Raw genomic sequence first — 10997 nt, 5'->3', positions numbered from 1 at the left:
TCGAGCGTGGCCGTTTTTGTGCGGGTGACACGTAAAAGCACCCACTACACTCTCTGAGTGGTTGGCGTTAGGAAGGGCATCCAGCTGTAGAAACTCTGCCAAATTAGATTGGAGCCTGGTGTAGCCATCTGGTTGCACCAGTCCTCAGTCAAATCGTCCAACCCATGCTAGCATAGAAAGCGGACGTTAAACGATGATGATGATGATGATATATATAGATATTTAGTTAAACACATGAGGGTGAGAGCCATCAGTCAACTCATGCTTTGAAGAAGTCTCACCTAACCAGAAGTCTCACCTAACCAGAAGCCCACTTCACTGCAGACCAGCCCCCTAGCTAGTCTGCAGTGATGTTCCTGTCTACAGTTCATCCGTCATAAGTCCTTGGGTAGTACCCAACATATAGCTCCTCAACCAGAACTGTTGACTGTCATTGGAACTGGGAAGGCGTTTTAACTGTCCTGCCTGTGAATGTGGTTACTCAGCTCTTTGGTGACTGTTTAATGCTAAGGGTTGGTGTGATTTACCTGGGGCAGCCTGTTTGGTGGTTGAGCTACTTGGATGGGACTGTTAGTATCAAGATGGGCCGGTTTCAACCTATTGATGGAAAAAATGTCTTGTCATCCACCAATCAGGAGTTGGAATGATTTGTCTCCCGGACATATTACTTCATATGGACCATCACACAGTGACTGGTAGGGTTTTTGTTATGTGTCATGTCAAACGAATATGAACTTTGCCATGTGGAAGTCATATGGTACGGATGTTTTAAATGTACCATGTGTTGACATGAGAATAGGACATAACTGGCCCACACTGTCTCTCAATTGCACAATAAATGTTTTAAGATCTGGGTTTGACTTTGTGTTTAGAAGGAACTCTCCCAGCACTGTAAGTGGTGCACTATACACCATTTTCATGGAAGAAGTATTGAGATTTTCCTTCGGGGTGGTGCAGATTCCCAACATCACCCATAGAAGTTGATCAATCCAATTGGGCCTATTATGTCTAGTTGTTAAGGATTCCTTCAAGAGGTGGTGAAATCTGTCCACTAACCCACTGGCCTGTGGATGGTAGGCTGTTCTTCACTTCTTTGTGATTCCAAAAAGGTCATATATGTCATTCCACAGCTTCAAAATGAATTATGGGCCCTGATCAAATGAGATGCTGTCTGGGACACTAAAATGGGCAATCCAGTTTGTGATGAAGGCACAACTGACTTCCTGTGTTTCTGTACTGCAGAGAGGGATAGCCTCAAGCCGAATGTAGTGGTCTACCAAGGTCAATAGGTAGGGAGCCAACAAGACCGATGTTGACATGGCTGAAATAGGCCTGTGGTGGTTCATAGTTGCCGAGAGGTGCTTTGGTGTGCTGATGGATCTTGACTTGTTAACAGGGAATACAAGTCTTGGTCCACTCCCCAATTTGCTTGACCATACCATGTCAGATAAATTTGCTTGACAGCAGGTACCGTGAATGATGTCAAAAACCTTCCTGTGCAAGGCTAATGGGACAATCAGTCATGGCTTTCCAGTGGATACATCACAAAGCAGGATTGTGCCGCTGGAATCAAAGTGCACATCCTGCAAGCAAAGTGACATGATGACAGTCTGGTAGGCCCTGATCTCATCTTCTGTCTGTTGGGCTGCAGCCATAGCCTCATAATCCAGGCTTTCCGTTATTGAGGCTAGGTAGGTGTGATAGCAGGTAGGAGCACAAGAGAATGCGTCAGTGACTGGGTTGTCTTTTCCAGTTATGTATTGGATGTCTGTGGTGTACTCAGAAATGGCTGATAACTGTCATTGCTGACATGCAGACGAAGGCCCTGAAAGCAAAAGTGAGTGGTTTGTAGACAGCCAGCAGTTCCCTGTCAAAAGCACTGTATTTCTGTTCAGGTGGTTGTAGTTGTCGACTGAAGAAGGCAAGTGGTCCCCAATGGCTGTGTCGGAGACATCAACTGTGAGTGCAGTGCAAGCTGACATATGAGGATGGGAAGCATGGTTGCTTTAGCCAGGACCTGTTTTGTGAATCTGAAGGCTGAGGTCGTTACACCAACCCACTCCACCTGTGTTTTTGAACTATTTTTTGACAGTGCCTTGTATAGAGATTTCATCACTCTTGCTGTGGAAAGGATGAAGTGATGGTAAAAGTTTACCATGCCCACAAATTGGTGCAGAGCCTTGCTTGTGGTGGGGCGTGGAAAGGATAAGATAGTTTTCACTTTTTCTGGCAGGGGTGTAGCACCAGCACCTGTGATTTGATGTCCCAGGAAGTCGATTTCTGTAACACCAAAAACACACTTTGTGGGGTTGATTACTAGACCATACTGTTCCAGTCTATCAAAATGGGTCACTAGGTGCCTCTTGTATAGCTCTGCATTTTGGCTTGTGATAAGGATATCATCTAAGTATGCAAAGACAAAATCAAGACCCCTGCACATGGTGTCCATCACGTGATGGAAGGATTGTGTGTGTTTTTTAGGCCAAAAAGTGTACATAGGAATTTGTACATCATGTAAGGAGTAATCACAGTGGTTTTAGGTGCATTGTCATCTTGTACTGGTATTTGGTGGTAACCTTGAATGAGGTTGACTTTTGAGAAAACCAAACACCTGGCTAGCTCGGCTGAGAAGTCCTGTATGTGCAGAATGGGGTAGTGGTCAGGTATCGTGTCTGCGTTGAGATGGCAGTAATCTCCACAAGGCCACATGCAAGGGTGACAACCAGGGACTGCTTGATAGGCGAACAATGCCCAACGCCTACATATTGTCAAACTCAGCCTTTAACCCTTTAGTGTTCAGATTACTCTGTTAACTGTAATACTTTTTTCACTCAAATTGTTTTGAATTAATCATACATTATCTTACAGCTTTGAAGTTTCGACGGTGTGATAGTTTATTCTTAGACTGTTAATGTAGGTTAGGTGTGAGAGGCTGGATATGGCCAGTTTGAATGTAAATCATATAGGATATTTGGGCCGGATATGGCCGGCTTAAACACCAAAGGGTTAAAATAGCAAGTTTATCTGGTGATAGACAATGTGCATTGCTGTGCATTGGGAGGCCAGTGGTGGGGATGTGGTGTGTCACTCCATGGTGGGCTGTAGGTTTGGAGAATGTCAGGGTAGTGAAGTTGGGGCGACTCACAAGGAGATTCGAGAATTCATTCTCGGTCTGATAGATGGTTGCTATGCAGAGAGCAGCATGTGCAGATGTTGCAAGAAACACGGAAGCATGTGTTGCTGTTGATGAGTTGTCTCCTCTGCAAATCTACCAGTGGCAAGTGTACTTAAAGAAAGTCTGCCCAATAATGGGTTGATGGACATCAGCAACGGTGAATGCCAATATGTATTTTTGTGGGCCGATATTGAGAGAAAGAATGTGGCAACCATACACCTTGATTGTAGAGCTGTTGGCAACCATTAAAGGTTGGCCCTGCTTTCCATAACGGAGGTCCCTTGCCAACATTGGAATCATGCTGACTTCTGCTTTCATGTCAATTAAGAATCTATGTCTGGAGCTCCAATCGCGGACATAAAGGAGTAGTTGATCATGTTTGCCAGCCAACACAGTATTCAGTGGCAGCCAGCCGGCCAAGGGGTCCTGAAGCTACATGGTTGTTTATACCTGGTAGCCTTTTCCCTGAACTTTGTGTAGTAGAAGCGCAGGTTGTCTTGCTTAACACTACCATGTCTCAGGGCTGACCCTATGGCATTGACCGTAACACCACTGGATAAAAAGTGTTTGTCACCTGCTTTTGCTAACTGCCACAAGTCCTTGATCTCAGTCTGAGTTATGAGAGCCTGGACCTGGGGTTGTAACTTGCAGAGGAATATTTCCCTAAACAAAAAGGAAGGTGACTCACTGGAGTGGAACTAATGCCAACATCTTGTCTATCAACTCCAAAGGCTTGGAATCGCCTAATTTTTCCTCCAGTATCTTGACTGCCGCTTCCTAGTTACTCAGCTGGAATGCTCATGAGCCTATCTTTTAATGTGTTTATCTTTTAACAAGGTGTATTTGTGCATTGCTGGGGGTTGGGTTAAAATGTCTAGCATTTGTTGTCATGTCCTCATCCAGTGTCACTGCTATGTGTGAATATTTTGTTGGGTCTGAAGTTATTTTGCGTATGTTAAATTGCACTTCCACCTGCGCGAACCATAGCTCAGCCCTCTTAAGCCAGAACTGTGGTAGCTTCAGTGTTGTTATGTGATCACTTGTCACGTTCCTTTGATTTTCTGCTTACTTTGATGTGCGAAGTGAAAGATGTTGTTCTTCTATGGGGTCACCAATTATAGTTTTAGTTAAGCTATACACAAAAAAAATCAACAGAGAACCAGAGTGTGTTGGTAAACGATTTATTTAGTTACATTTAGCTAAACACGAGAGCAAGGGCCATCGGTCAACTTGTGCTTCGAAGAAGTCCCACCTAACCAAAAGTCCACTTCACTGCAGACCAGCTCCCTAGCTAGCCCACAGAAAAGTTCCTGTCTACAGCTTGTCTGTCATAAGTCCTTGGACAGTACCCTTACAACACTATCTCTGGCCATTAAAACAGGTATTGTTAGAAAATTTATCCCTACTCTTAAATATCGGATGTACAAAAATGTATGCAATCATCAAAGAAAGACAACTGAATCAATGAATAATTGGTCTAAAAGATTGAACCAAATGTCTGAATATGAAATTTAACAAAAAAAGAAATTAATCTCATTATTCCAGGCAGGACAGATTAGTGAGCAAAGTGCAAGAAACAAGAGTTTGAGATAGTTCTCTCAGATATAGCCAAATCATCTTGTACTTAAGATCCAAACAAAAAAGAAAAGAAAATTAGAAAATCTAGTACATTTTCAATGAATTTACTTTGCAACTGAATCAGAACCAAGGCATATACAACTTGCTCAAAACATTTATCAATATTTCTAATAATGAAAATCACTGATGGACTTTAGAAACTCAAAAACACCATACAGTTGCTTTCCATTACAAGGCTGGCTGCATGGATAAGAAGTTTTCGTCATTACTATAACCATTCCACTTCTATTTTCAGCAATAGTGTATCCAGTATTACAATATCACCTCTGTTCTTCATTTTATTGAGACGGCAAGTGCAGTTTGAAGGAAATTTAGCTACTTTTTGTAGCATTTAGGTTCTCTAAGCACTAATAGTACAATAAAATAAGTGTATATATGTATATTTTTATTAAATAAAATGCAATTAAAATTGGTTTTGTCTGTTAGAAGAAATCCATACTCAATACTGCAATCAGAAAAAAGAAATAAAAAACAAAGAGAGAAGACAATCTTACAGATTGGTAAATACTTACTGAATGTCTAACACTACATTATGTAATGCCAGCTCAGTTCAATTGTCACTGAGTCAGCTCTATTCCTTTGCACTGACTTTGCTGAAATATCTCAAGTCACATTTTCCTCTACAGGGTCATTTCTCTGACTGTTCATATCTTTACACCTATAAAAAGATATTTTAAAAATTTCTCGTGACAAATAACAAGTGGGTGCCCATTGGAAATCAACAGAGAATAAATGATCTCTTTTATATTTTATTTGCAGCAAACTGTAATGAAATCGAATAAAAAGCATTTTCTTCCTTGTCAAATCTATATACATAAATGACAATTTCTGTCTGTTTGTGGCTGGGTGTGTGTTGGTGAATTTGTTACTTTAACTCCTCCGAGACTATCCAACTGATCTTGATGAAACTTGACACATGTGTGGGGCTTATGCCCATGCAGTCACTTACACACTTGGAATTTCAAAAAAAGAAATCAATAATTTTTAATCAGCAACAACTTTTCAAAAATTAATAGATCGTTTCAATGCAAACTCTCATATGAATGTTATTTTCTGCCGTAACTTTTAAAGTTTTCAACCGATTTTCTTAAAATTTTTATACACAGATGGAATATGCACTAGGGATGGGTTGAGACAAAAAAATTTTTACCTAGGCCACTTAAGCAAAGCCTAAGATGATTTTTGATTAACTGATTAATAAAATTTGACCCAAATTGTTGTGGGGTTAAAATGTTCATCAACCATTTCAGCATTCTCAGCTGGCTGTAACATGTATTTTCTTAACACCTGCACTTAAAATTGTTGGTTCAAACCATTGCAATCGATATCTTATTCTCACGATCAGTGGAACTATACCCATGAAACACAGTCGTCAAATTAAGTGCATGTGCACTTAAAAATTTTCTCTCGGGTTGCAAGAGAATTTGCCCAAAAATGACAAAAATCGTCATTTTTTTTGTATGCTTTTTTTCCTCTTCATAGCATCTTACGACTCTTATAACCACCCTGCTGTTTACATTCCCTTCTTGATGTTTCCATTGATTATATAGTTGCAGCTTTCCACTCATCTGACCAAACGATTGTCATTTTCTGATTCCACACGTATTTATTTGTATTATTGTTTCATGAATGAATTTGCTTATGCCTTCTATTATCTGTCCTATGTCTTGATTTCATTTTTCGTCTGAGAGAAATTAGGCATTGTAATGGGTACTGGGAATATCCCCACTCCCAGGTATTACTGGGTACCTCAGCTAGTAATAAAATATACTACAGTGACATATATAATTATATACACTTAAAGTATATTTCTACTCGTTATTCAGTGAACTAAATTATCTGTTGGTATTTTAACTAAATGCAGAAATGAAAACAGCAAAATTGCTCATGATGTGCAGGTCAAAGAGGGAACATAGATATAAGTAAGGACGCAAAGTAACAAAACACAGAATGGTTCATGCTGTTGCTTGGCCCCAGATCAAATCTTCATTAGTTAGACCCATGATCAAAGGTATTCCACTTTTGATCAACTTGTCTTTTTAAGGGCTATCTAAGACAATATATCGTTCTAAAATGGTAAAGGAATGAAATTAAAGAGATATATTTACTTTTCCAAGCTGATTGACAATGACAAAATGGTTTTCTCCCTTGGCTCAAATTATTTTAATTTGTTACCAACTATCTAGAGTAATCTAAAAACTGCAATCTTGAATGCAATATGAAAATCCAGGATTGACTTGAAATCAACATTCCACTCTCAGATTCCTTTGTAGTGGGTACTATTTTGACAGAAGTTACTGGTTGAAATCTTTGGGGATCTACTTCCTTAAACTCTTGCCCTTTATTCCATCCTAAAATAAGAGTATTTTTTAAAAAATCAAAATATATCACCTAGATTATGGCTGGGAGATAACAGTTTTACTCAAAGTAGCTACCTTCAGCTTCCACCATGACCACAAGTCAGCTCCAGAACTTGGTGTATGCATCCCTCACTGTATCCCTGGGAAGATCTTCAGACATCTCCTTGATCTTGACCACCAATTCAGCCTTGATGTTGCAAGCAGAGTGGTTGGTATATTTCTCAACTGTGTCCCTATGGGATTACAATCAGGGGAATTAAGAGGCCAGAAACTGGGGTTAGTGAAGTTGCAGATATTCTCTTAACAACCACTTCTGACTCTTTCCAGAGGTATGGCAAAGAGCTGAATCCTGCTGTCATACATATGGCTTTCCAGCAGCAATCCTCTCCAGTCAGAGTTTGGCCAGTCTCCAGCAGTTTCACCTAACTAGCATTTATATGCAACCTAACTAGAGTACAAATATCTCCTCTTGATAATATACTCCACGTTGAGCTCTCTGAAATTCCAGATGCCATAAAAGTCTGTTTATCAATGTACCTGAAGGATGTATTGTAGTTATAAAATCTTCACTTGAATTTACCATCAACAATATCTATGTAATTTTTTTTTATTCAACATGTGACATGTTTGAGGCAATTTCGACTATGCAAGAAAATACTATGTTACATATCTAGTTTAAAGAGCATGTACAGTATTCTTACATGAACAGCATGGAATACTATATTTGGTGAGCTTGTTGGTGATGCCATCTTGTTTGAAAAACAGTTGTAGCTGATTTTAATATAACATCAGTTGAATATTTTATGTCGATGATTTGCCAGAAAATGCTTATCTAAAAGAGCCAGGAATGTGTTACCTATATTAATTTTAACATTTAAGGAGGGAAAGGGGGTACAAACCAGACAAATTTTCACCTTGAAACTGCTTCTAGTTAAAGCTCTGTTGTTGTAGAAGCTGGCTTACTATACTATAATTTTAAGCTCTTGCCTACTGAATATGGTAATGAAGCTTTTCCAAGGGTATCTGAGGTGTGATGGCTGACATTATAGTATGACACAAAGCACTTCCAGCACTCCTTATAAACAAAAAAGAAAAACATAGGGGAAATACGCTTGCATAAAACACAATAGCAAAATGGTCTCTTGTGCATTTGATATAGTAATATTTTATCTTTTATATCTTTTACTTGTTTCAGTCATTAGACAGTGGCAAGCTTTAGTTGAATGAATTAACCCCAGTACTTGTTTTCTTTTCCTTTTGTTCAGCCTGGTACTTACTCTATTGGTCTGTTTTGCTGAATCAGTAAGTTATGGAGACATAAACACATCAACACCAGTTGTCAAGTGGCAGTGGGAGACAAACACAGACACACACACAGCTGTCCTCATCCATACACATCACATGACCAAACCAATTCAGTCTTCTCTCTTGCACACATCTGATGCCTCATACCAGTTTTCCTCTTAAATCATTTACACCCTATTGTGTATGCATGGTGATATTACCCATCCAGCAGAATATGATTGCTTCATTTCTTTCAAGCCTTTGCAAGTCCTCTGTAGTCAAAGCCCATGTTTCACTTCCATGTAACATAGCTGTATGCACACAGGTATCATACAACCTGCTTTTCAAACTGAGGGAGAGACCCTTAGTTACCAACAAAGGTAGAAACTCTCTGAACTTCGCCCAGCCTGTTCTTATTCTAGCAACTATACTTTCAGAACTTCCTTCTCTGCTGTTAACTTGGTCTTCTAGGTAACAGAAGTTATCTACTACTTCTAATGATCCTCTGAGCATTTATGGGAGTTTATTGTCCTCACATTTTTAGTCCCTAATTTACACACACATCTGCCACACACAAAGACTATTTTCTCCATTAACATTCCTGTGATACTGCTACACCTCTTGCATCCAAAATGTGCACTTGGTACAACATACAGAGTTTCTAGCAGCACCCTTCTTACATATCGAGTAGGGCCATCTCCCTGAAGGGACTTGTGATTTGTCTGTTTTCCTACTTACTAGGACTTTGGCTTTTGCTAAATTAACCCTAAGGCCCTGAGATTCCAAGCCTTGCATAGACACTTTATGTATGGATGTACCTGATGTAATCCAGGCTGCAAAATAGATGCAACACAACACGTTGAATGGAATCCCACCCATAAGGGATAGTAGCAGGATGGGTCAAAACGATCATTGTAGGAAATAAAGATTAATACCAAATCCATCTTCTAGTTACTTAATCAATTATTATCATCTCAACTAACACTAAGGTGGTGAGCTGACAAAATTGTTAGTACGCTGGACAAAATGCTTAGCGGTATTTTGCCCGTTGCTGTGTTTTGAGTTCAAATTGCACCGAGGTTGACTTTACTTTTCATCTTTTCAGAGTCAAAAAATAATTAAGTGCCAGTTGAGTACTGGGGTCGATGTAATCGACTATCCCCTCCCCCAAATTTCAGAACTTCTGCCTATTATAGAAAGGATTATCTCAACTAACACTGCAGAATTCCTGAAGAAGATCCAATAGAAATAGACCCCAACTGCGAATGACAACAGGTAGCCCAAGCTGTGCCAGTACTCTACTCAACATTTCAATACACCAATTGACATGCACCTATTAGTTCAAAATATTAAATATATATATGCTACTAAAACTCTGTGATTGCTTGCTCGTGTGCTTGTCTATAATTTAATACAGCCAAACCAGCACATAATGAGAAAATACTCTGAAAGTAAGGTACCCCTGAAATGTGAATACAAACAGAATAAAACAAGTTTCACGTAAATCAGACCACGGGTTCCCGAGATACACATTTTGGGGGGATTTGTTTCCACAAATTTAGACAATGAAAATGGAGTTATTGCCCTTTACTGTGTCTGTAATTTAATACAGCCAAACCAGCGCATGATTGGAAAATTCTCTGAAGGGTGACCCTGAAATGGGAATACAAACGGAATAAGACAAGTTTTGCATAAATCAGACTGCAAGATCCTGTGATAAGCAGTTTTTCAGGGTACCTTTATGATTGCATGCTTGTTTGCATCTGTGCTTGCATGTATGTATGCTTGTCAATAATTTAATACAGCCAAACTGGTGCATGATGGGAAAATACTTTGAAAGTAAGGTACCATAGAAATGTGAATACAAACGGAATAAAGCAAGTTTTATGTGAATCAGTCCATGGGTTCCCAACATATGCGGTTTTTCAAGTACCTTTATAAATAGCCAAACTGGCACACAATGGAAAAATACTCCGAAAGTAAGTTTTATAATGTGGTTTCTGTATATGTCACCTTAGTGTTGAGCACTAATACGGTGTGATATATAGTACCACCAAATGGAGTAGCCACCAACTGTCTCCACTTGATGTATTCCCAAATATTCTGCCAACAACTGTAACCAATCATAAACAACTCTCAACAAGCTATAACAACTTCTCAACTATTTCCTGCAAATCCACGCACTTACAAACACCATTTGACTTCCTGCGATTTCTCATCTCTCCTTCTCAGTCAAACACGCTGATAATTATATGTGTTCGGCTGGTCCATTCTCACAGGAAGTGGGGAGAACGTGATACTCACCATCACAGTAAGGTACCATTGAAATGTGAACACAAACAGAATAAAACAAGTTTCACGCAAATCATACCATGGGCTCCCATGATACATGGCTTTTTCAGGTACCTTGAACTATTGGTGACCCAACAGGTCACAGGTAGTCTAGTATATATATGTATATATAAAAATTGTAGCTTACTAATTGTAAGTATTTATTGTTTAAATATATATATATATATATATATATATATATATATATA

General features: G+C 39.3%; 1 protein-coding gene across 6 annotated transcripts in view; it reads right to left on the bottom strand.

Annotated features, from left to right (window-relative positions):
* LOC106867506 (uncharacterized) overlaps window positions 1-10997 on the bottom strand; it is a 266031-nt gene that overhangs the window by 221409 nt on the left and 33625 nt on the right. For all 6 annotated transcript variants that reach the window (XM_052975064.1, XM_052975069.1, XM_052975065.1 and 3 more), the window contains exon 2: window positions 5326-5471. The gene's annotated coding sequence lies outside the window, so the exon portion shown is untranslated. The remainder of the gene's footprint in view (window positions 1-5325; window positions 5472-10997) is intronic.

Source organism: Octopus bimaculoides, chromosome 20, assembly GCF_001194135.2.
Source record: "Octopus bimaculoides isolate UCB-OBI-ISO-001 chromosome 20, ASM119413v2, whole genome shotgun sequence".
Lineage (NCBI taxonomy): Eukaryota > Metazoa > Mollusca > Cephalopoda > Octopoda > Octopodidae > Octopus > Octopus bimaculoides.
Note: the sequence above shows the minus strand (reverse complement) of the source record. Positions and strands in the feature narration are given on the sequence as shown.